At 46.3% G+C, this 23,247-nt stretch overlaps 1 protein-coding gene across 4 annotated transcripts in view; it reads left to right on the forward strand.

The window, feature by feature from the left end:
• LOC122635750 (RNA-binding protein Musashi homolog 2) overlaps positions 1-23,247 on the forward strand; it is a 75,207-nt gene that overhangs the window by 2,842 nt on the left and 49,118 nt on the right. Inside the window, exons 1-2 of one of the 4 annotated variants that reach the window (XM_043826320.1) lie at positions 16,807-16,983; positions 18,239-18,429. The gene's annotated coding sequence lies outside the window, so the exon portion shown is untranslated. Of the gene's footprint in view, positions 1-16,806; positions 16,984-17,342; positions 17,814-18,238; positions 18,430-23,247 lie in introns of those variants that run through there. The other 3 variants (XM_043826322.1, XM_043826321.1, XM_043826332.1) reach the window with 3 other exon arrangements.

Consider the following 23,247-nt stretch of genomic DNA (forward strand, 5'->3'; position numbering starts at 1 on the left):
GAGAGAGAGAGAGAGAGAGAGAGAGAGAGAGAGAGAGAGAGAGAAAGCTCTCCTTTTCCTCCCTTCTGGGTTCGGTCCATCGTTGTTAGGTGCTTTCTAAAATTAGATCGACACTCGATCTATCTAATATCTAGCCACAAGATTTTTTTTTAACCCGCTACTTCGATCCTACGATCTCCCGTTCTTTTTTCCGTGTCTGAGAGGAATTTTCAAATTTTCTACTCTGATCTATCGAATTTAGTTAGGTGAACGACGATCGTCACCAGAGACCGTTCCAATTTTCTCGTCCGAGTCTACGCTACGTTCGGCTCTTTCGTCGTCAGAGGCATAACTTCGTTCAAGGATACAATAAGCGAGGAGCATCATCGTGGAATGTAATTAAGCTAGCGACGCTGACGGAAGACGGCTAATGTCAAATTACAGGATGTCCTCCTGGGACTCTCTTTCTCCCCTCCTCCCTTGTCTCCTCTCCCTTTCATTCTCTCTATCGCTATCTCTCTCGTCGTTCGTCATACTGATATATTTGCCAACCGACCACAGCTTCAAGGCCTCGTCAGGCAATTCGGTTTCACCAATAAAGGTTACACTCGCGTCGATTAATCGCCAAAACTAGTTATTCTTAATGAATCGTCCCGTTTCGAGCCGCGATACGTTTTTTGCTAAAGTACCAAGTATCCAAAAAGATCGATAATCTTTTCTAAAAATTCGACCATCTCGAATCTCTCGATGAATTACTTTACCGCTCTCTTCTTCCTGAGATCGACTCGTTAAATCTCTCTCTCTCTCTCTCTCTCTCGAATACGGTGAAAAGCGAGTGATATTTAATGGCGATGGAACGAGTCGCGCACCGTTAAAGTCTCATTTCTCATGGCGATTTTTCAATTAAAACGCTATCATCTCGCAATACCGATCGCGCGCGAGATATTCTTCGCGAAAGTGGTCCGCAACGATTGTCGATAATGCGATGACGCATTTCCATTCGTTTGTCTATTTAGAGGGTGTGCGGCGTGGAAACGAAATGGACGAATATTTCTTTCGAAATAGAACGAGATTCTATCTACGAGGTTTCTTCTTGCTCACCCAGTATACACGAGCAACCCGGACTATTATACGGAATAGAAATGTGAGCGTAATAGGTTCGTCCTTACGAGCGAGAGGAAATACGTAGTTAAACGTTGCATAAAGTCACGCGTGTGTAGGACCGATTGCGCGTTTCGCTCGTCCTTCCCGTAGATTGCAACGATGGGAAGCAAGGCAGGACTTTTAGCAACGATTCGCCGTTTGCTCCGGGAGCCTCTGAATTATAGCGGTTTCGTTCGAAAGTTCAAACAATGCCGGATAGGACCGTTTGGAGTATGCGTTTTTGGTCTTTCATATGCGAAGCCGCGAACGAGGACGACGGGCGCGTGCGTCCGCGCGTGCAGACGTAAAGGACAGAGGTGGAAGGAGAGACTATTACCAAACTTTTGAGATATAGGAATACTTGTGTTTTTGCGAAAAGCCAGCGCGCGCACCGCACTCTCTCTCTCTCTCTCTTTCTCTCTCTCTCTCTCTACCGTAATAAAAGACAAAGTATTTGCGGCGTTGCGATTTTGAAATATGCGCGTACGTAACATGAAATATGTGGGTGCCGTTGAATATTGAATTACGTTTGTCCGGAATATTAATTTCTTTCCTAAATATTATGGACATGTAAAATGTTTAGATTATCTCGGAACGATTAGTTCGCCGCTTAATCGTTCGGTACGCGGTACGGTAGCGAAAGGTCGTCGACAAGGTGAAACCCTTGGTAACTTGACCCGTCGTTAAAGCCACCGGCTCTCTCTCTCTCTTTTCCTGCCTTCTCTATTTATTTTCTCTTATTTATCTTTTCGTTGTTTTTCAAAGCTTTGGTTACCGGCTAGATGAGTAAATATGCTCTACTACCGTGGGAGAGGGAGAGAGAGGGACAAACTTTTCTCCGTTTCTGTCTCTCTCCCTTCATTGTTTCCTTTCGCGTCTCCTCCATTGTTTCGTTCCAGCTCGAAGCGAAACCTTCGCACGACGAGCTTGAATTCAGATGTATCCGTTGTCTGTCACGCTTTGCGTCGTTGTCTTCCTAAAACCCCATCGCGTCGTCGCGTTTCAACGAGGAAGGCATTAGTCTTTACGTCGCGTAAACGTCATATTTAAGCGAATACCGCGATACGTTCCTCTTTTATTTTGATTTCGTTCGAAGCTTATGAGGGATTTCTTTTTTGACGAAACAGAAGGGCAAAATTTGGACGGAGTTCGAACCGCGTTGGCGACGAAACTTTTTGCCAAGAATATCATGACTCGACGTTTTCTCTTTTTCTTTTGGAAAGCGAATTTCGGCCTGCAGTGTAAGAAGAAAAAAAGAGATTGATAGTCGTTCGATTCGATCAAAGATCCGACCCAGCGATACCTTCCGAATCACGGTGTGAGACGTTGAAGGAGAGCGATCCAATTTGCGGGAAACAATTTGCAGGCGGATTCGATGGCGACAACCCACTCCTCGATTACACCCTACGCGTCCTCGTAGGGCTTCTCGAGGGCCGACCCACGTAATTGACCAAAGTTTCCTTCCCTGCGCAATGCCGCCGGTATACTCGTATCACGGATCAGAAGATTAATTTCCTGAGGTTCGCCGGGACTTTTATGGCGGTCGCTGCCACCTAGCAGCCATTCTTAATCAGCTTCCAATTTCACCTTCGATTTATCGATAGCTTATCGTCTTCGAGAGGACTCTTTTAAGGTAAAATACTTAACGAGACGCGTCTACGTTTATTCTCGATTACTCGTTGTTCGGAGAGAAAGGAGAATGAGAATAAATGGAAAACAAAGTGCTTAGTTTTATCGATTATAATAATAATTTTTGGAAAACGCATCGAAGCTTTTGGATTCGGGTTTCCCGGGCAAGGATTTGCATTTTTCGCGACGTACCACGGAGAAGGAGATCGAGACTCGTTCGAGCGTACCGTCCCGAAATAACAAACGACGTAGCTGGTATTCGAATCCTGAGGGCGCGTTACCGTTCACCGAACACGTAGACATTTGTTCTTGTACCACGTTCTCTCGGGTATCTCGAGAGTAGGATCTGCGAGGATCGATTCTTGGATCCGCGCGAAACTGTGAGTTACGATCGTGTCGCGAATATCTCGAGTCTCGTACCCTCGTTATTTTCCAAATATTTCCGTCGACGAGTTAAAGCTTCGAGGGATTACGTATTACGAAAATAGCCGATGGTTTAAACGCTTACGTATTATCCGGAAAATTTGACGCAACGCGGAAAAGCGCTCCGATGAGAGCGAACCGTTCGAGATTATTCCGATAGAAAGCGAAAGAGCTCTCGAAAGTGTTTCGTTTGTTTCATCTGCGAATCGCGGTGATTTTTCTTGGAGGGACGGGGGGACCCTCGTATTTATCTTTTAGCAAGTTCGAAACAGTAGGCCGAGCCTACTGCGGGAAACGGTCCTCGGTACTTTTTATTCTTCGGGTAAGAACGAAATTACGAATAATACGAGTTTACGTGGGTGTATATACGGTTTAGCCCGCCAAACGAACGAAAGTTTTCATCTCTCGGGAGCAGGTGTCTCCTTTATCCATTTCTCTCGAAACTTCCGGCAAGTTCCTCGAATTAAAATTCCCATAGAGTTCGCGCGTTTCTTCCGTCGTTTCTCCCTTAGGGTTTCGCTAGACTCCCGTACGCGTATTTGGCTAATTTAACGAGTGTAGAAGATATTAATTAATTAGGAGATCGGTGAGAGGAAGCGAGCGCGCGTCGACCAATTAGAATTAATTGAATCTCCGCGTTCCGCTACGGTTCTACGGCGACAATGGTAGCGACAGTATTTAAATTTTGAAATTTGATTTCGCGATATTGTCCGCATATTAGCGAAATCGACGCGCGTGCATGTAGATTCTCGCTCGAATATCGTTAACGAAAGGACATTGTTGACGACGGAAGAAGTTTCGACGGGAATAGCGGGGATACGTAGGGACGTTCCGACGGAGGGCAGAAATCTAATCGATATATCGAACGATAGGAAGATCGTCGATACCCTCGAATATTTAATGTTTAACGTAATAATTTATCGAGCGTAGACGCGAGAGGAGGCTCCCTTTTGGAGGCTGGCTCTCTTTCATAAAAATTCCATGGCCGTAGGAAAAACTCAAAATAAAAGTGGGAGCGAGCTCGAAAATGCGCGTCGATGAAGGGAGGAATCCGTGGACGAAAAGGAAGGGAAAAAGACAAAGAGGAGAAAAGGCCAAAAGATTTTTATTAAAAAATCATCCTCATTCGTTGGCCATATCGTTAACATATCGCTCGTTTGCACATTTTCCTAATAGAATTTTCTACGCTCGGAATTCGCTTCCTCTCGATGCGATTTTATTGTTTGGAGAGACGTTTGTATGACAAACGATTCTGCCGCGGTTCGCCTGTTTGCGAGCTTTATCTCCGCCCCTTTCGTGTTCGCCGTCGAGCGATGGGAGAAAAAATGGCAGAAAGAAAATTTATACGAGCCATGCCCGCCGCTACCGTCCCCGCCGCCGCCGCCGTCGCCGCCGCCGCCGCCGTCGCCGTCGTCTTGCTCCTCCTCGAGGACCCTGCTGCTGCTTTTGTCACGAAGGGTGAACTCTTCTTCCTCTTGATTTATACCGAGAAGAGGAGGACCGACGATGACGGTGATTTTTGACGAATCCGAGTTAACCGATGACGTCCTCTCTCTTCTTTCGCTGTTTTTTTTCTTTTCTCTTTTTCCTTTTTCTTTTCTCTTCTTTTCTTCGCAGATATATCAGCGAATCTATAACAATTCGTCCGCGTCGCGTTATCCCCCTTCTTTTCTTTCTTTTCTCATCGCGTTTGAAGCTTCCCCGCTCGCAAGTCTATTTGCAGTTTAGTAAATCCGCGATACAATAGGCTCCGTGGCTTAATCTGGCTCGTGACTAATCCATCTCGGAAACTTGGCCCGACGCAAACTTTGCCTTTCTCTGCTTCGCCAAGACGGATGGACGTAGAGGTTTAGGTAGTTTACGTAAATGGTAACGTCGCTATGCGTGGCTCGCCAACTTTTAACAGGATTTCCTTCTAATCGTATTCATTATTTATCTACGAGGCAGAAGGAAACTTGGTTGAAATCGTCTCTTCTATCTCCACATTTTTTCATTTCTCTTTCGTTCTTCAAACCGATACGGTCGAGCCTCGCGACCACGGCGATGCCCCTTCGATCCGTTTTCGAGGACTCTCAAGACTTGGTGAAAATAACGGGACGGCGTCAAAAGCGCTGAGCGCTGAATTCTTCGAGCGGTAAACGCCGTTTCAGGGGTTCAAAGTGCTCGAGATCACGAAGGGCTTCGTCCTGCCTACCCTCATACTCTTTCCCCCTCCCTCTCCTTTCTTTCTTTCACTCCGAGGAACGCCATTTGGACCCCCCTCGGGGGGTGACAGATCCTTTGAAAAGGAGGATAATGAAATCTGCGGCTGGCTTCGCGCTATGGGACATAATCGTCTCGTTGTACATTAGATTTCGTTGTAACGCGCATCGAATCGGCTTCTATAATAGAATTTTATCCTCGTTCGCGTTATCCCGAGTAGAGCTCTAGCTAGATCTGGTGTTTTCTTTGCACATACGTGTTCCAAGTTTATTTATTATCTAGCAAGGATGGATGCATCCTTCTTAGCGAGATATGAAAGGGCAACATTTCCAAACGTCGGTTCGAAGAGGATCGATCTTACGTAGAGACGATGAAAAGGAGAAGAAAGGTTTCTTTTTCGATCTCAACGATTTATCGATTCGTGGTCGAGAAAGTTGTTTTTAAATTGAAACATGATAGAGAGGGATAGAGGAGGGCGAAAGGAAAGGATCTGTGCTATCTTTCCGCTCTAACGCGTTCATCCGTAGAAAGGAGGAGGATTTCACCTTGGAGATATTGTACGAGGGGGAAGAGAGGCGGAAGAGGAGACTATTTAGCCTAACGAGAATATAATCGATGATTTACAGTCCCGCGGCTTAATCACGCGAGAAGATAAAACCCGACGCTTTATCTCCTCTCCTCGGTAGCTCGAAGAAACGGAACGAAATCTCACCCTCCGACCGACCGACTCTAATCAACCCTCTTCTTCTCTCTTTGTATTCAATGAAAGCAAACCCAACCGAAAACCTTTGGCTCCACCTCATATCAAAATTAAAGTTACGACAAGTCGTCGCGAGTGCGAACGCTTCGATCCAGTCTTTCTTTAACGTTTATTATTCGACGAACTAGACTAGGTGTCTTACGTTAAATATCGTTAGGTACTTTGCCGACGATCTTTCATCGATGGATGGCTAGAGGATCTGGGACGGCGGCGATGATGCCGAGAGGGGAGAGAATACCCAAGTTGGAACGTCGCCAGGAACAAATAACCTATGTCCGCGTGACAGCGCGTCGCTTTGTAATGCGAGTGATTTTCTGAACATTGTGTTCGCCCACCTACAACGTCGACGCTACACTTTCTCTCTCTCGCTCTCTCTCTCGCTCTCTCTCTCTCTCTCTCTCTCTCTCTCTCTCTATGCGATTGAGATTGGAGGCGCACCCTCGAAATGCATCGCGTATCGCGTGCTGCCTCTTTCTCTCCCTCTGTTCTCTCGTGTGATGCATCGGCTCGAGTTTACAAACAAATATCGTTCAATGCGAACACGCACGGGATCTGTTATCTTTACACGCTTCCACGAAGCTTCCTTCCTTTTTAACGGCTCGGCGATAACAAAAACGCAGAGAGATCGAACGTTAGTCAGAAATATCTATAATTTTGGATTATTCGCGAAATCTGCTTCGACGATCGTAGTCGTTATCTCGGGTAAGATTAAGTGCACCTTCATTAGGGAGAATTTGTGAATTGATTAGAACGAAAGCAAAAGCAAAGACTTTCGATATCGTTAACGGGAAAATGCGAATCGTGCCTAATCTCGGGAAGAGAGAGAGACGGTATATGCTCACGAAGAACAAACAGCGTAGATTCGTAGTCTTTCTTCTTACGCGAAGAAGAAAGAAGGAGAAGATAACGGAGAAAAAGATGAGAAGAACTACGAGAAGACGCGGCGTGTCGCGTTCCATTGAAAAGCTCCGTAAAACCGGCCGTAAAAATCGTTCGCCGTTCACCTTCTCTCCCCCTTGGCACCTCCGCCCTTCTTCTTTGCCGTTGCATCGACGCTTCATTGAAGGTTTTATGCACGAGACCGGAGCTTCTTTACGGTGCCGCGGGTTTTATGAGATGCACACGTATGTATATATACACGTATATGTACACATGGATAGCCGATATCAAAGAGGGAGAGAAAGAAAAACGAAAGAAAAGAAAGAGCTTTCTCGCGCCTACGGCTTCCGAGACCTTCGTGAATATCACTCGATATATCTACGTACGCGTGGAACTTCGTTAGTCGACGTGGGAATAGATTCGATGTTTTTTCGATAAAGATCCTTAGGAGAGACGTATTTTTATTTTTTTTTATTTTTATATTTTTCTTTTATTTATTTTTTTTTTTATTTATAATATTCAGTCGATGGGAAAGGTGGACGTTTATAAATAAGAACGGTCAGATTATTGGAATTTTGTTTGGAATGTTTCTCGGTAGAATCGTCTTAATTTTCTCGTGTAAGGACGACGGAGATGAATATGTAGACATTCATGGGATTTCTCATGCGTTGATTCGTAGGCGAACGCTCGACGATTCGCGGATTATCCGACTCCTGTCGTATCCATTATGTATGCATCGACTAGTCGAGTGGATATAGGCATCTACTGATTATGGATTAGCTTGCCAGTTGGGTCGTAGTCAGTTAGAGGAGATAACTGGTGCAAGCGGATACCCACTGTGCAATATCTAAGGGGAAGCTGCGTAATCGGCCTTAGGTTCGATCGTTAGAAACCAACTTTCAATAAACAATATCTATATCTAAGCGCAGCTCGTTTTAATTCGTCGAGTAACAAGTTGGGGCCGATGCAACGCGGACGCAACGTTATCGTTCTTTTTAATTCTATTTGCATCGAAAGATCGCCCCTTAAATGCGACGACTCGGCGTTGAATATATCGATATTATTAACGGACGATGCAAGTATTTAATAAATTGGATGTTCCCTCGTTCATCGGCAAATATTTAAATCGAGGGGAATCGAGGGGTTTCGCTCGGAAGCGATATAAAATATCGAGCGATTGGTACTCGGAGAAATTGTCGCAGCACTCAGCCAACACCGCGTACGAAGAGCGGACCCTTTCGGTTCGGGGGAGAGGGGGGGAGGAGGCAAAACACGGCAAGAAAAAACAAAAAAAAAAGAATCGAAGCGTAAGCTTATCGAGGCGAACGAACGGAAAAGGATTTTCGTCGGGTTAGGAGCGTTTTTTTTTTCCTTAATATATTTTTTTTCTTCCCTCGCGAGCAAGTACGTACGTAGATATTCGTGCCAACGGCAAGGTGACGTTAATTAAGCCATGCGAAAGCGAGTAAAATCGATGTGTGCGCTTTAAAGCGGGCTTTCTCCTCGCCCGGAAAATAATTGGCGGCATTCTTTTTTCATTGAAATAGGCGTAGGTACGTAGCTCGGCCGTGCGCCTGCGTGGAACAACGAGAGCGTTTTAAAAAGCTGCTTAAATAATTCACGAGCTTGCGAGCTTGCGAGCTGACGGCGCTTCTCTTCTCTTTCGAAGCTTTTACTTAAAAATTATTAGACGAGCGAAGGCGACCACGAAGCGAATCGATCCCCCCAAGTGGATTATTTTATGCCGGCCGCGTTCGAGTCGTTTCGTGTTGTTACTCGAGACAAAGCCGGGCAAGAGAAAAAGAGAGAGCGATCTTACGTCCTGAAATGAGCGAAAAGTGCGTCCCGTGGAAAAGTTTGGAAAATTTCGAAAGAAGCCCAAGTATTATTCATATTGGTCTAACCTTAATGGAAAGTATCGAGGAAATGTCTTTTCGATCACAGAGGCAGGTACGTCGGGATTTCGACCATGGGGATACTCCTTTTCTCGATTTTGATCTCTTTATTAATCATATCGCGAATTCTCGTTTTCCGCGTTTCGTTACGTAAGTTCTCGTTATCGCACCTCCCGGCAACTTGGTTGCAATTAAACGAAACGACCTCGTGTAAGTCGAGAGATACTAGTGCCATTAATAAAAAAAAAGAAAAAGAGAAGGGGGAGGGAGAGAGAGAGAAAGGATGGCCCGAAGTTTAACGACGTCTTGTATCTCTTTTCCTTTTTTTCTTCTTCTTTTCTCTTAAATATGAGGCATATCTCGCGAGGTCGTAGGGTCGACCTTAATAACCGTGGCTGTTGCGAAACGAGGGAGGAATAGAAAAATGAGATTAATGGCAAACCTAAAGAATATTGCAAACAATCGATATCGCGTAATTACGAGCGTGAAATTACATCGAATCTTTGAACAAAAAAATATATAAACGCATATCGTATAAACGTAAACGGTAAATCGAAAGGAAACGATTAACGTAATCTCTCTTGATCGTTTTTCCTCGCGATCGAGAACAAGAAGTCTCGAAGAAATTTCGTGATACTCGGTGGCATGTCGAGGTAATCGCTCGTGCAAGAAGCTGTCATTGCCAGAAGAAGTACGTCCTTTCCTTCGACTTTTCGCGTATCGTCGAGCATAAAGTCGTCGGATGTCATCGACGCAACAATGGAGCGAAGGAAAGATCGGCCGAAAAGTCCAGCGTCTCTCTCTCTCTCTCTCTCTCTCTCTCTCTCTCTCTCTCTGTGGTGAACTTTGAGAATGGGAATACGGGTCATCGGGTATCCCGAACAGAAATAATACCTGGAGTACCGTTTTGAACGTTAGAGCCGAATGCCAGAGGCCGAAAATTCTCGACTACAAATAGAAACAACCTACGAGAAGATGCTGTATCGCATCGCGTATTCCTGGTGTCAAGTACGTGTGCGAGGCATCAAGTATGTGTGTCTATCGTACTTGGCAATAATCGCAAAGTCCGATTTGTATCTAAGACGAACGAGGAGAGCCTTTGTTCGAAAATAATTCGATAAGAAAATATCCGATCCGACGTGTGCGGATAAGACGTGTAGATACGAAAATTTGATCGTTTCTCTCTCTCTCTCTCTCTCTCTCTCTCTCTCTGAAAGCTTAGACGTTCGTATTCGTCCTCGCGAAAATAAAAGGAAGTAGAAATTACTGCGAATCGTTGTACCGGCCGACTTTGCGAGATGTGAATCGCGATTCTCGAAGCGTTCGAGCGGAAGTGCAGATTGCGAGAGATGCCCGAGTTAGAGTATACGTGCACTGGGAAAACTCGATTCGAAATATATCTGGTAGATGTGCCGTGACACCTGCTTCTGACCGCTTAATTGCCACGACGAGGCGTTCTGGAAACGATTCGAAATTATTTCGGGACGAACCTCGTCGTACTCGTCGTCGTACTTGATATCGTATGAAAAATAAAGCCTCGACTCTCGTGCTTCCCGTGAAATCAGCGAATGGAGAAAAGTTTGGAAAACTCGTTCCTATCCAATCTCATTTACGGGATCGACTTTGGAGCCACAGGTGTTCATTTTTCTAAAGCCTTACGTTTATTAATTTCTTAGGGTGAACTTTTCGCTCGATTAATTTCGAAGTGGCACGACCTAGACGCGTACATAGATATGTAGTTTCAATATCGTTGACATCACGCTGCGTGCTCTCGAAACATCTCTTATCCCGTTAGAGCGTAGCTGCAAGTAAAAAGTTTGTTATTAGTTGAATCGTTTTGCCTAATGGCTGAATTATCCGAATATCCAGCGACCCATCCAACTCCGTCGACGTTGGAAACGTTCTTAGTCCCGTAGGTAGGCAAGCAGGCATCGTCGAAATCGAATTTCCGTGAAATCGAGCGAGATTCGGTTGTCCGACAAAGTGACCGGAGAGTTCTTGCTCGATTCGACGAGAAGAAATTTCTCTCTCGCTCGCGTTTACTATGTTTCGGCTCTCGAACAGCCAGAACGTTTTTTCCACGGCGATGATTTTTCGAGGTAGGCGAATTACACGCTTGTCGGATGCAGTGCCACGTTGTGTCGTCGGTAGGGAGGCACATTGCCAGCCGTCGTCGTCGTCGTCGTCGTCGTGCTGACTTCGTCAAGAAAGAAAAAAAGAGAGGGAAAAAAGTAGTTTGTCGCTTGATAAAGAAGCTAAGAAATTGAGCGTGATACTTGGAAAGTTTAGCTCGCGATAATTGAACCACTACCCGTATTTTTCAAAGGCAAAACTCTCTCTCTCTCTCTCTCTCTCTCTACACACACATACAGAGAGAGAGAGAGAGAGAGAGAGAGAGAGAGAGAGAGCTATATATATAGCTGTCCGGAACTTCCCGCTCGAATACTCTTCTTTCTTGGCCTTTTAAACTCGTCCAAAGTTACGTATACCCGTGTGTATCTATCTGGTACAGATATCGGAGTATCGTTAAAATCGAATTCGTATCGATCGACGAAACGATCGTTCGTATACTTTGGAACGAAAAGTTGGCAGTCGGCTCGAAGGAAGGAAGAAAACAACGTAGACGTTGAAACTGCTCGAAAGAGCATTTAATTTGTTCGGAAACAATAAGAATATCTCTGCTTCTTCGGTCCGTCGTGAAATGGAAAGAAAATATTCGCGTGCTCGCGAGAGGAGCGCTCGGCATCGTAAGATTAAAGATGTCGCTGCGAAGAAAGTATTAGTAGTAAAAAAAAAGAGCGCGGTAGAAGACAATCTTTTAAAATAACCGCGTCGTCCGCGCGTAATTCGCGAGAAGAGCACGGAAGAAACGTCCTCGTAGTTCGTGCTCGTGCATCAGGAGTGGGATTAAAATGGTAACCGCCGAGCGGAAAGAGAAAAATCGTCCTCTTAGAGAAGACGATTTTCTTTCTTTCTTTCTTTTTTCTTTTGTTTTTCTTACATGTTTTTACATTTTTTTCGTTTAGCTCGTCGCGAACGTATCTATTTCGCGATAGTAATCGTCGCAAAGAACCTCTTCCTCGAGAGATTCTTAATGAAATTGAAGGAATTCGATTCGAGAGCTTTCTGTGCAGGGAATTTTTACATACGTTTCCTTCTTCTTCTTCTTCTTCTTCTTCTTCTTCTGCTGCTGCTGCTTTCTGGAAGAGAAAGTCCTAAAGTTTATGTCTCGCCGTGTTTTCACGTAGATGCATGTTTATTGCTGCATTAGCAGGAGACCGCAGCGTGCGAGGATAAAGCCAGACTGCCGCTAGGATTCTCTTGGTTTACCCTAGGATTTGATCGTACCAGCCGCAAAATATCCTCTCTCGAGTCGAGTATGTTCCTTCACCCGTTTTCGTATTACCGAATGGTAAAACTCTGTTCTCCATTCCGAAGGAAACGAGTTTCGTGCATTATATATCTCTTTTGACTCTTATGATCGCATCCACCACGAATTCGTCCGCTCGTCCGATACCGGCTAACAACGAGCAATAAGAGAGGGTAAGAAAAAGGGCGGCCAACCGAACACGGAGATAGCGATAACGTTAACGCCGATAACGTTGGCCGAACGATGATTATTAATCATGTGCAGGTCGCGCGTGCGACTGTCAGCACTGTGTGGGGTCTGCAGGCAAGCTTGACTAATCGTTTCGCCATTACGGATTAATATACCCACCGGTGGTCGACGGTTCTCTTGCATTTACCTCGTCTCCCTATCGTTTTACCAACCCGCCGTGCTTCTTGTTTTGGAGAAACTCTGTCTCTCTCTCTCTCTCTCTCTCTGTCTCTCTCTCTCCTTGTCCTTCTCTTTTCACGCCGCAATATCGACGATTTAATATGCCATAACTCCGAGACAAATATCGCGAAATTTACCGGCCGAGTTAATCCACTCGACGGCTACATATATTTGCGCGATCAAGAGAGAAAGAGAGTCGACTCTTAATCCGTTTAACTCTAACGCGATTAAAACTTTTCTCGTTCGAACGTTCCGGCCTTCCGCCGAAAGATGTAAGTGGTAAGATGGTAATCGTAAGTCTTTCGGAAATACGACTCGCGATCGGCGCTAATTAATCTTCTCCGATATTAATTCGTATTTATGTGCGATTTGAATGAATCGATTCCGATCGATATTATGAAATTCAGTGGACTCGTTAATCAGAATTCGAGTAAACTTTGGCTAATTTAATTAGAACGCAATCATTGCTCTTTATTTTATTCCGACGAACTCGAAACAACTGGACGAGTCGTGGCACGATATTCGTTATGCAGTTTACATGCGTATGCCGTGTATTCCGCAAGAGAGAGAAAGGGATGAATTATTCGTTGTCTCCTGCACTCTGCACCCTTGGACACTGACACCGCGTTGTCCTGTCCAGCCTGCTGGCCCCTCTGTCTCTGACACTGTCATCCATAATGTCTGTCGTCCAGGTATGACGTTACTCACGGTTCTTCTCGACGGCAAAATATCGCTCCGCGCGCTCGTCTTCCACCTCTGTTTTTCTTACTTTTTACGGGCCCGGACCAAAGTCGATTTCAAGGATCCTCCTTTTTTTCTTTCGAAGCAACGATCGTTATCGTGTCCTTCCATCCTCTTTCGATTCTCAAAATCCTCGCTCGACTTTTCCTTTCCGAGTATCGCGAAAGCGGCTTTCGAAAAGGGGAGGGCGGGCGAAATCGGATTAAGGGTCGCTACAGACTTCCGCTTATATCCCTTCGCCATTTTCAGGCATTTAGAACGATCGCGAAAGTAGTCTAGGAAGCGATATTTTCAACTTGATTGAAAATTCAAGCGAAAGGAACGCCGGAGAGAATGGTTCGATATAAACGATATCAATAGTATTTCCTCGCGTTTGCGATCAACCGGTTTCAATGCTCTACGTACTCTATACCCTGTATCGTAGAGATATCGACGATGAGAAACAGTCGATATCGGTGAGCGTAGAACTTAACTATCTGTCTCTCTCTCTCTCTCTCTCGCGCGCGCGCAGAGCAGACAGATATAGCGAGAATCCCGCAGCTCCTTTTGCGGAGAGGAACGTGGTCGTCCGTATGTGCGGGGGTCTGGAATATCTGAGCTTCGGGGGCGCTAATTAATAGGCCCGTAAATTAGCGAAGCCAACAATGGGCAGCCGGCGAGTCACGGTATTGTCGGCACGCGTGCGAACGTAAGAATATGCGTGATCTATGCGGTATTCGGGTTCCCGCGTCTCCTCCATCCAGCCGCACGATTCTATCCGTTCGCAAAGCGCGAGATCGTAGAAAGCGAATCTCCTCTTACAACCCTCCTTCGCATTCTCTTCTCTGTGCCCAAGTTGGCTGCCTGGTCGATAGCCAAATTCTTTAAGCGAGTGCCGAAGACTTTGGAAAAGAGAAAGCGAATCGATCCGAGATAGAAAAAGGAGCGATTGACTAAGGACGCGTTCGATTATCTTTCGAGGATTCGTCCGAAGCGTGGGAGAATGCGAGCATAGCGGGAATCATTATTCGGGATAGATAGATAAAGAGAGATAAAGAAAAAGTAGTCGACGGAAACGAGCAAAAAGTCATCGGGAAGCTTTCCGCCGTCGGTGCCTGAGTAAAAACGAGCCAGAAGCGACAAAAAGGACAAAAAGACGGCGGCAGTCCGCTAATGGCCAGACAACGAGCGTCGCTTAGGGACGCGAGAGCGAGTCAAGGAGTTTTCTGCGCAGAAACTCTCTCTCTCTCTCTCTTTCCCTCCCTCTTTCCATCTCACTCTCTCTCTTTGTCAGTCGATGGCTTGATGGCATCTCTCGCAGGTGACGCTTTGAAAATACTATTCCGCGTTTCCACTTCATCCCAAAGTAGAAAGAAAGCGGTCTTTCGCGAGATCGTTTCCGTCTACGCGCTCGTTTCCGCGAAGGAATCGCCATGGAAATCGATCGATCTCTCTCCTCCCCCCTCCCTCTCTCTCGCTCTCTCTCCGACAAGAATTTTTGTCATTTTTTCCTTAGCAAGCGTTTCAGCGGAAAGCTGCTGTAATCTCCTGTACAATTTTACCTACGTTTTCGACAAATTTCACTATCTTTTTCTAGGGTAATCGCGTTACCGTCGTCTCTCCTTGTCGCGCGTTTCTCCCCAGTTTCGTTCGTTTTCAAACGAGAGGAAATGCATTTTGTCTTGGTCCGTCGCGGTGCAACGATGCGTCGGACGACGATGAAGTCGTCGGCAAAGCGTTATCGAGCTTCCACCCAATAACGTCGGTATGCTGGATGCTGCGAGCGAGCGAGCGAGCGAATGCGAGAGAGCGAGGAAGGGTGGAAGGGGGAGAGAGAGAGAGGTGCGGTGAAACGCACGCACGCGCATGTGCATAAGCGATCAAGCGCTTAAACCTTATCCGCCGTCGACGACTAAATACACTTAACGGCTACGATCGTTCATAACGAATAAAGAGAGAGAGAGAGAGAGAGAGAGAGAGAGAGAGAGAGAGAGAGAGAGAGAGAGAGAGAGAGAGAGAGATGGATTCGATTTTTGTTCCTCATCCTTATACCATCCTGGTATCTTTTTATTTACAATGAAAAAAATTCCAAGTATACATCATAAAATGGAAAGAAAAGCGTCGTTCGTCATTTCCGTTTGATTTGATACTTTTGTCAACGTTTCCGCTTCCAGTTTATGTCACGAATAACTCGCGACGACAAGTTCGCGTAATGTATATTACATATGCATCGCGCACGTTACAAAGAGTCGAGGTATCGTGCGATTAGCATTAGGACGATGACGGTTCTCTGCGACGGTGGTAGTGCATCGCGTGTCTATGTAAATACAAGGCCGAGACGGCGCTTGACGAGGTTTGCACCGGTGCCACCGGTTGCCACTTTGCGGTGGAGAGCGTTCTACCGTCGACGTAGATGCTACCACAGAGAGAATCAGAGAGAAGGAGGGCCGGGGGACGGGGCGGAGGGGTGGGGGAGGTCGGGGAAAGAGAGAGAGAAAAAGTGCGCACGCGCGCATCGACGTTAACGTTATATCGTTTCTCGCTCGCTCGACTGCTCGCTCGATGTGTGCACATACATGCATATACCTATACGGATATATTTACACAGGGACATGTACTGGGTGTTCGCATAAATTTTCCATGCATTTTAGAAGCGTGACATATTTATGCGAGCCATCCGCATTCTTTTATTTCATGGATACGACGTGTTTACGCGAGTACGTCGAAAAAATGAAAAGTAGGAGCGGTAATTTGTGAATCGTCAATTTTTGATAGGGCAAAGACGACGTCGAACACCCTGTAGAGAGGAGGAGGGTGAAGGTAGACTCGGGGAGGAGGGAGGTGGGGATGCAACCCTCTATCGGGGCGCCATGTGGCGACGAGCGTTGGCGAGCGAGGACGAGCCGAGTCGACTGAACGGCTCGTGGCGAAGGCAGTGGGGGTAGAGCTCTCTTTTCCGCGCGGGACACCCTCGCGCTCGAGGATAATCAAAGCTCAGTCGCAAGCCGAACATCGTGCCGCGTATACGTGTGCCTTTTGCGTATATATACTTATATATTTCTCTTTTTTTCTCTCTCTCTCTCGCTCTATACATAAATATTAAAGAAAAAGAAACAAGAAAAAAGAAATCAGAGAACCACGAACGAAGATCTTTCTCTTTTCTTCGTTCCGTTTTTCCTCGTTCTCCGTCTCTCTCTCCCCCTCCCTCCCTCCCTCCCTCCCTCCCTCCCTCTCTCTCTCTCTCTCTATCTACCTATCTATCTATCTATCTATCTATCTATCTATCTATCTATCTCTCTGGCCCTTTTTGTGAACGTGTGCTCTGTGTATTCTTCTTGTGCTTGCGCGCGCGCGCGCGCGCGCAAACTGTCCGTCTCTCCCTCTCCCTCACCCTCCCTCTCTCCCTCTCTCCCTCCCTCTCTCTCTCCCCCGTGTGTATCTGGAATTTCATCGACGACGTCAGCACGCCTTCGCTTTCTTCGATTTCGAGTTTCTCGTCTCGCAGTGGACAGAGACAGAGAGTTCCGGAGGAAGACGCTTTTTCCTGAATAACGTCGAGCGAGTTTCGTCATGAGGTGATCAGATTTCCATGGATCTTCTTCTCCTCGATGCGTCGCCAACGAAGGACAAAACGACGCGCGTCTGCCCGTCGGAACTTTTCTAATAGTTCAAAGTAGTCGTAAAAAATTGAAAAGTTTGTGCGTCGCAACGAAAAGGATCGATCGATTACATGTCTCTACGTGTATTTACATTTACAGGCTCGATGGTATTAATCGTTTTTATTAGCGGTTTTATCATCCGGTTAAAATCTAGTTCGCGATACGTTCGTATGTAGGCGAATGAAGAGCGATGATTCCGTTTGACACTGGACGTTGCGTGCGTGCGTGCGTGCGTGCGTGCGTGCGTGGACGTATACGCGATACGTGCGAGTTACGTCAGAGACGCAATCGAGTCGATCAAATCCGATCGATCTTAATTGGCGCGATTTCTCTCGATAGAATTTCTTTGTACGATTCCGTTCCATTCGAGGCATCGACGAGAGAAAGAACGAACGAGCGGACTCGAAATTTTCGGCAGATCGTTTTGTCCTTCGGGCCGTGCCGGCGGAAATTGAAGAGCATCGTCGGGGCGCATATGCCAAGATCGATAACTCGAAGGGCAGAACGTGGGAAATGCGCTGCCCCGTACTTCGATTCCAGACGTTTACGCTACACCGTATTAGTTTCGTCATTTAAAACGCGTTCTCGTTACCCGTCGATAACGACGACGCTCTGCTGGTGTTTGTGTTGACATTCTTGTGACAGTGTATCGACTCCTTGCACCGCTCGAAACGCCGCCGATACGTCGGCCTTGCGCAATTCATTGAAATTCTTGAAAGCCCCTTCGATCGGACACGCATACGTGTGTACGTAAAAAGGAATATCTTTCCAATTTTCGAAAGTGCTACGCGTGCATATGTTTTATCATTTTTTTTCTCCTCTTCTCCTTTCGCGAAAATCGATTTGCGACTATCGCGATTGTCTGCGATTAATCCGAATGAGAAACGCGAAACATTTCCTTCCGTTGCTTCTTGCTCCTTGATGTTACATCCCTTTCGCGTTTCGACGAGTAATAAGTTTCGAGTTTGATCGATCCGTGAAAGATCGATGGAGTCGTTGGTCGAAGTAACTCTTAGCATTTTTCTTCGTGCGACGGACAAACGACGGATTCGCGTTATGCGTCCTTCGGGGGATCGGATCTGTTGACAAACACAAAAAAATGTCGTTTGCTCGAGAAGGTACAAGTCGCGTTGGAAGAGCGGCTAAAAAAAGTATGTGATATATCTCGCAGGAAGGCCGAGAGAGCCGCAGTTAACGACGACCTTGCCGAAGATCGAGAATGGTATGCAGCGTGTACGCGGGTGGAGTCATAATTCTGCTGGCAGCACGATCGTCTTCAGGCTTGCGTCCATGCTACATACGTCGTGGATTCATTGTGGAACGTCAACGACCACCCAGCCGCTGTTATCGTAACGCCTTCACGTATGTACAACGTACAAACACTTGGTATTTCATCTTGGCAAATAACAAAGATTTTTATTTCATTCACAAAGATGAAAACGTAGGAGAGAGAACGAAACGCGATGTTTCGTAGGAGAGCTCGAAAGGTCGAATCGAATCCTCTTTGACGCGTTTAGCGTCGATTCTTCCTCGTTTAGGTAGGCGACTTTTGAAGAAACCGAGCGAGTCGAGAAGAGCCCAAACACAGTTATTTCGAATTCGATCGGTGCTTCGTAGGCCGAAGAAGCTACGCGGAATGGACCGGACCAGATGTTGGCTAAATCCGTACCATCAGACGAGTTCGCCTCTTGTCGTCCCTCGGACTCTACGTCCGAGGCATCTTCTCTCTCGTATCTCTTCTCTTTCTCTACGAGCGATTATTCCTTTCTCCGTACGAGTAACAAGTCGGAACTTGCGACCTCGGTATCGTTTAGATTTGATAGAGAATATTCCAACGAGTCGAGTCGACGAAAGGGAGGCAAAGAAAGAAACGGGAGACAGATTGAGAGAGAGAGAGAGAGAGAGACAGACAGACGAACCAACGTCGTCTCTAGTCGTTGACGGTTGAAAGATCGCACGCGTTGGCACTCTCCGGAAGAAATGCCTTCTCGGATAGCAGTATTTTGGTCTTCGAAGGATTTGCCACGTCCACGACTCGGTTGTGTGTGCCAGAAGTCGATCTTTTTATTATTTCTAGAGTGCGTCTTGTCTAATAAGAGAGTCGGCTCGACGCTCTCGAGTCTAACTTGTATTTGCAATAGCGTCGGTGATTACGAAAATAGATCGAATTGGAAGATGCAAAGGCAAAAAGGAACGAGTTGGTATTCCCAATTAGCAACACGCGTAATAATCTCGAGGTTTTTGGAGAATAAAAAAAAGGCGCGAGAAGGAGATCTCCGAACGAGGAGAAATAAGTAGGCGTGGACGAGGGTACGTTGGATATTATCTTAAGAGGCTCGCAAGCCGGTTAGCAAGAAACGAGAGGAATTCTGATTCGCGGAGCGATGGTGGAATGTCCGGCCGAACGAACGGCAGCCAATCGATTCTCGAGGCATGGCTCGAGAACCGTGCTGGCAAAGTCCACGAGAGGGATCCCTGCGAATCGGCCTTTCGTGGAAACTATCCAAACGTTGCTGCCTCCAGCGACTGCTTTTGCTTCTTGCCGCTACGCGAATTCGCCTCCGATGCTGATTTCTCGTCGCGCGAGGCGCGGACACGCGTGCGCCTCTACGCACACATCCTCGTTAAGAATCTACGAACGAGATCTACTCGCGTATCGAGCGTTCTCCTTCGGTCCGTGTATGTAATTCCAGCAAATAAGCGGTTAAACGTTGCGTCTAACGAGCATCGCGGCGCGTGTCGTCTCTCTCTCTCTCTCTCTCTCTCTCTCTCTCTCCCGATGTGGAGCTTGACATTGCGAGAGCAAAGTCAAACTCCGAACGCGGCATCAATTATTAAACCGAGCGCTTGGATCGTAAAGCCACAGATTTCGAGGGCTCTTCGAAGCAACGCGCTCGTTTCTTGAAAGATTCATAAAGATTCGCGTGGACGAGTGCCGACGTATACCTACGAACGTCGAAACGAAATCTTGAATCGTGTTACAGCCGATTGATTAATTCGTTATCCGACTCGCGTTCCTTCTATCGTGATAAATTTTGCAAGAACGTCCAAACGAACGATATCGGGAGAATAAATCAAGGAAGAGTTCGAGTCTAAGGGCTCGATATTCCTTTGTGCGATATACCGACGTAACTACGATACGAGTAGATCCGAGTGCTATGATGCGGTAATATTGGCATCGAGTGACGTATTTCGGTGTTGCGTCTGACGTATCACGGAAAAATACGTACGTAAGTACTTGTGTACGCGTCTTGGAACGCGCTCGATCGATATCCATGATTGACTTATTGCCACGCTTCTCGAGAGACGTAACAATTCCCAGACGAGTGCGCTCGCTGAATCGGTTTAATTTCATAGCGTTTCAAAGAAAAGAAGAAACAAAACGTATTGATTTAACTCGAAAACGTTTCGATCTTGATCGATCTTTTGCGATAAGGGCACGCGTCGACCGATTAGAAGAAACTTTAAAGCTTCTCCCCTTCTCTCTCTCTCTCTCTCTCTCTCTCTCTCTCTCTCTTTCGTTCTCTCGTCGGAAATGAATACTCGAAAATGTCGGATCGATCGAGATCCGCGAAACAATTAGTGGAAAGGTCTCGGAGGTTTCGTCGATGATCAGAAAGAGAGAAGAAGAAAGAACGAAAGAGAGGAAGAGGAGGAGGAGGAGGAGGAGGAGGAGGAAGAGAGAGAGAGAGATTGAAGTTGGAATCTAGCTAGAAGAGAAGAGATAGGACCAAGTAGAAAGAGAGAGAAGAGGAAAAAAAGGAACTCTTCGACTGCGTAGCTTTCTCATTATCGCGATTGTTCCGCGCTGTGTACCGGTCGACAATGGGCGACACAGTTTTTTCGTCATAGCCTGGGAAAAAGAAGAGAAAAAGAAGAAAGAGAGCGTTCCTTCTAGCTCTCGCACTCTTCTCGCGTTCTACTCCCTTCTCTCCATCTTTTCCATCATCCTCCTCCTCCTCCTCCTCCTCCTCCTCCTCCGTCATTTGCTTCTTTCCTTTTTCCTCTCTCGCAGCTAAAACGACTCTCCGCGGAACGTCGATAGTAGGGCAACGACTTACGCGTTTCTCTCTCTCTCTCTCTCTCTCTCTCTCTCTCTCTCTCTCTCTGTAACTTGGTCCTTTGATCCCCGTCGAAAGAAGAAGCGAGGCGAAGGGAGAAAAGACAGAGAGACTTCTTCTCCCATGCGACAGGAGCGAGCGAGTGCCAAGCACGTCGAGCACCTTCGCTCGATGCGACTTTTACGAGCTATTTTGATTTCGGTTCGTTGTTTCTTCTTAATCCTAAAAGTCTCCCTAGACACCTGACGCGTTCCTCGGATCGGCCGAATGCACCCTAAGATCGAACAAAAATGTGTGCCATTGTCTGGTTCGAGCTTTATCGAAACTTCCAATAGACATTTTCGAGAGCCTAAACTAGCGTTGCCCGTTTCGACGTCACGTAACATCTCCACGCTTTTTATCCCGTCTATCTGGCTTTTTCGTTTGAAAATGATAGCCAAAGAGCGACGAACAAAGGGATACTTATCAACGACGGCTCTTTTATAAAGAGTACCAAACGAAATCTCGGAATAAACCGATTTTATCGGTTCTTTTTTCGTTTCTTTTCGAAGAGATATAGACGTTTATAGCTCGAGTATTCGATAGCACCGCAACGATCAGGATTTTCGATGCATCTACGTTTCACCGATGACGCGTTTAATACGTCGATGGAAGGAGAAAATTAATTCTTTCTTATTACTCTTATCATCTCGATATCGGGAAATCTCTATCGGGTCGATTTCTCCTTTCGCTTTTCGCTCGGTACGGATTAACTTTTGGACGGGATGGAATTTTCTCAACGATTTCGTGGACGTTTCACGAGACACGAGTAGAAAAGAAACATAATTTGCTCTCGGGGCACGAGTAGAGGTATGTACGTCGTGTTTCGCGGCACACACACGCGCGCGCGCGCCCTCGTATATCTCGAGGAGAGAGACGATACGCGACGGTATCACGAAGCACGCTTTTATTCTACTTTTCCGTGCTTAAACACTGAGAACGGGGCTTAGAGAAAATCCTAACCGTCCACCGGTCCGAAGGAAATCCGTAAAGCGGGTATGTGGATGAAACGGAGTAACTGCGAAAGAAACGTTCGCGTTTAATGGAAAACTGAATTTTCTCGGGCGCAACGTTGACGATAAAAAATTAATAAGCGAAGTCGTAAAAGAAAAACAGAAAGAAAGAAAAAAGGAAGAAGAAAATAACTTTCGAGGAGAGGGTGCGGCTAAAATCACGCGAGTTCGTCGATGAAATTAATCGTCGCGTTCGCCTCGATAGTCCTAGGAAGATTATCGTCGTCCTACGATTACCACTTCCGACGGGATAGAACAAAAACGTAATTTCGTAATTGCGACGTAATTACCCGAGCGGTCTAATTGCAACGCTCGCTTCCTACGTACCTACCCTACCGTACGCGTCCTATGCTTTCTCACGGAATAATTTTCGAAGAATTTCTTTCGAGGAAGACAAAGCCGCACGACGGTACTTTCGTCTTTTCCGCGACGACGCTCGACGGACTTTTCAGAAGTTAATGAGAAAAGAAAATATCTAATTGCACCGTTATCGAACCGAACTTTGTTCTTTACTCTTCTCTTTTAGCGACCGTTTCTTCTCGACACTCCGTACAGTAAAGGGAGAGAGACGCGTCCGCGCGCCTCTGTGTTTTTAAACGTCGCGCGTGTGTGTCTATATATATATATATGTATAAATGTCTAAATTATAAAGAGTACGAGAGACGTTTCCAGTTAGCCCGGTGTGCGGCATTCATGGGATTAGTCACATTTGGCCGGGGTTCAAACTACCCGCCCCGACGACGAATTTGGCTTGGTCCGAGCACGTTTGCGACCTTGCCCAGCGAGAGAGGGGGAGGGAGAGAAAGAGATACCTAGTCTCTTTCTTTTACATCGGTTCTTCCCCGTTTGCATAGAAACTTCTCTAATGATTCGTTGCGGTATGTTTGCGGTAAAACGTTCGATCCGATATCAAGCATATGTATAACATCTAGGTAACACGTATACGTACCGAAAACACACACAAGCGTAGGCATATATCGTACCTAGATATATTTCGTGCTTCGACGAATCGTAGAGAATTCAATGCCTCGAATAGGTTCGCTTCGCGAAATGAAACGTTTGAGCGG

This window comes from Vespula pensylvanica, chromosome 19 (genome assembly GCF_014466175.1).
Source record: "Vespula pensylvanica isolate Volc-1 chromosome 19, ASM1446617v1, whole genome shotgun sequence".
In the NCBI taxonomy this organism is placed as follows: Eukaryota; Metazoa; Arthropoda; class Insecta; order Hymenoptera; family Vespidae; genus Vespula; species Vespula pensylvanica.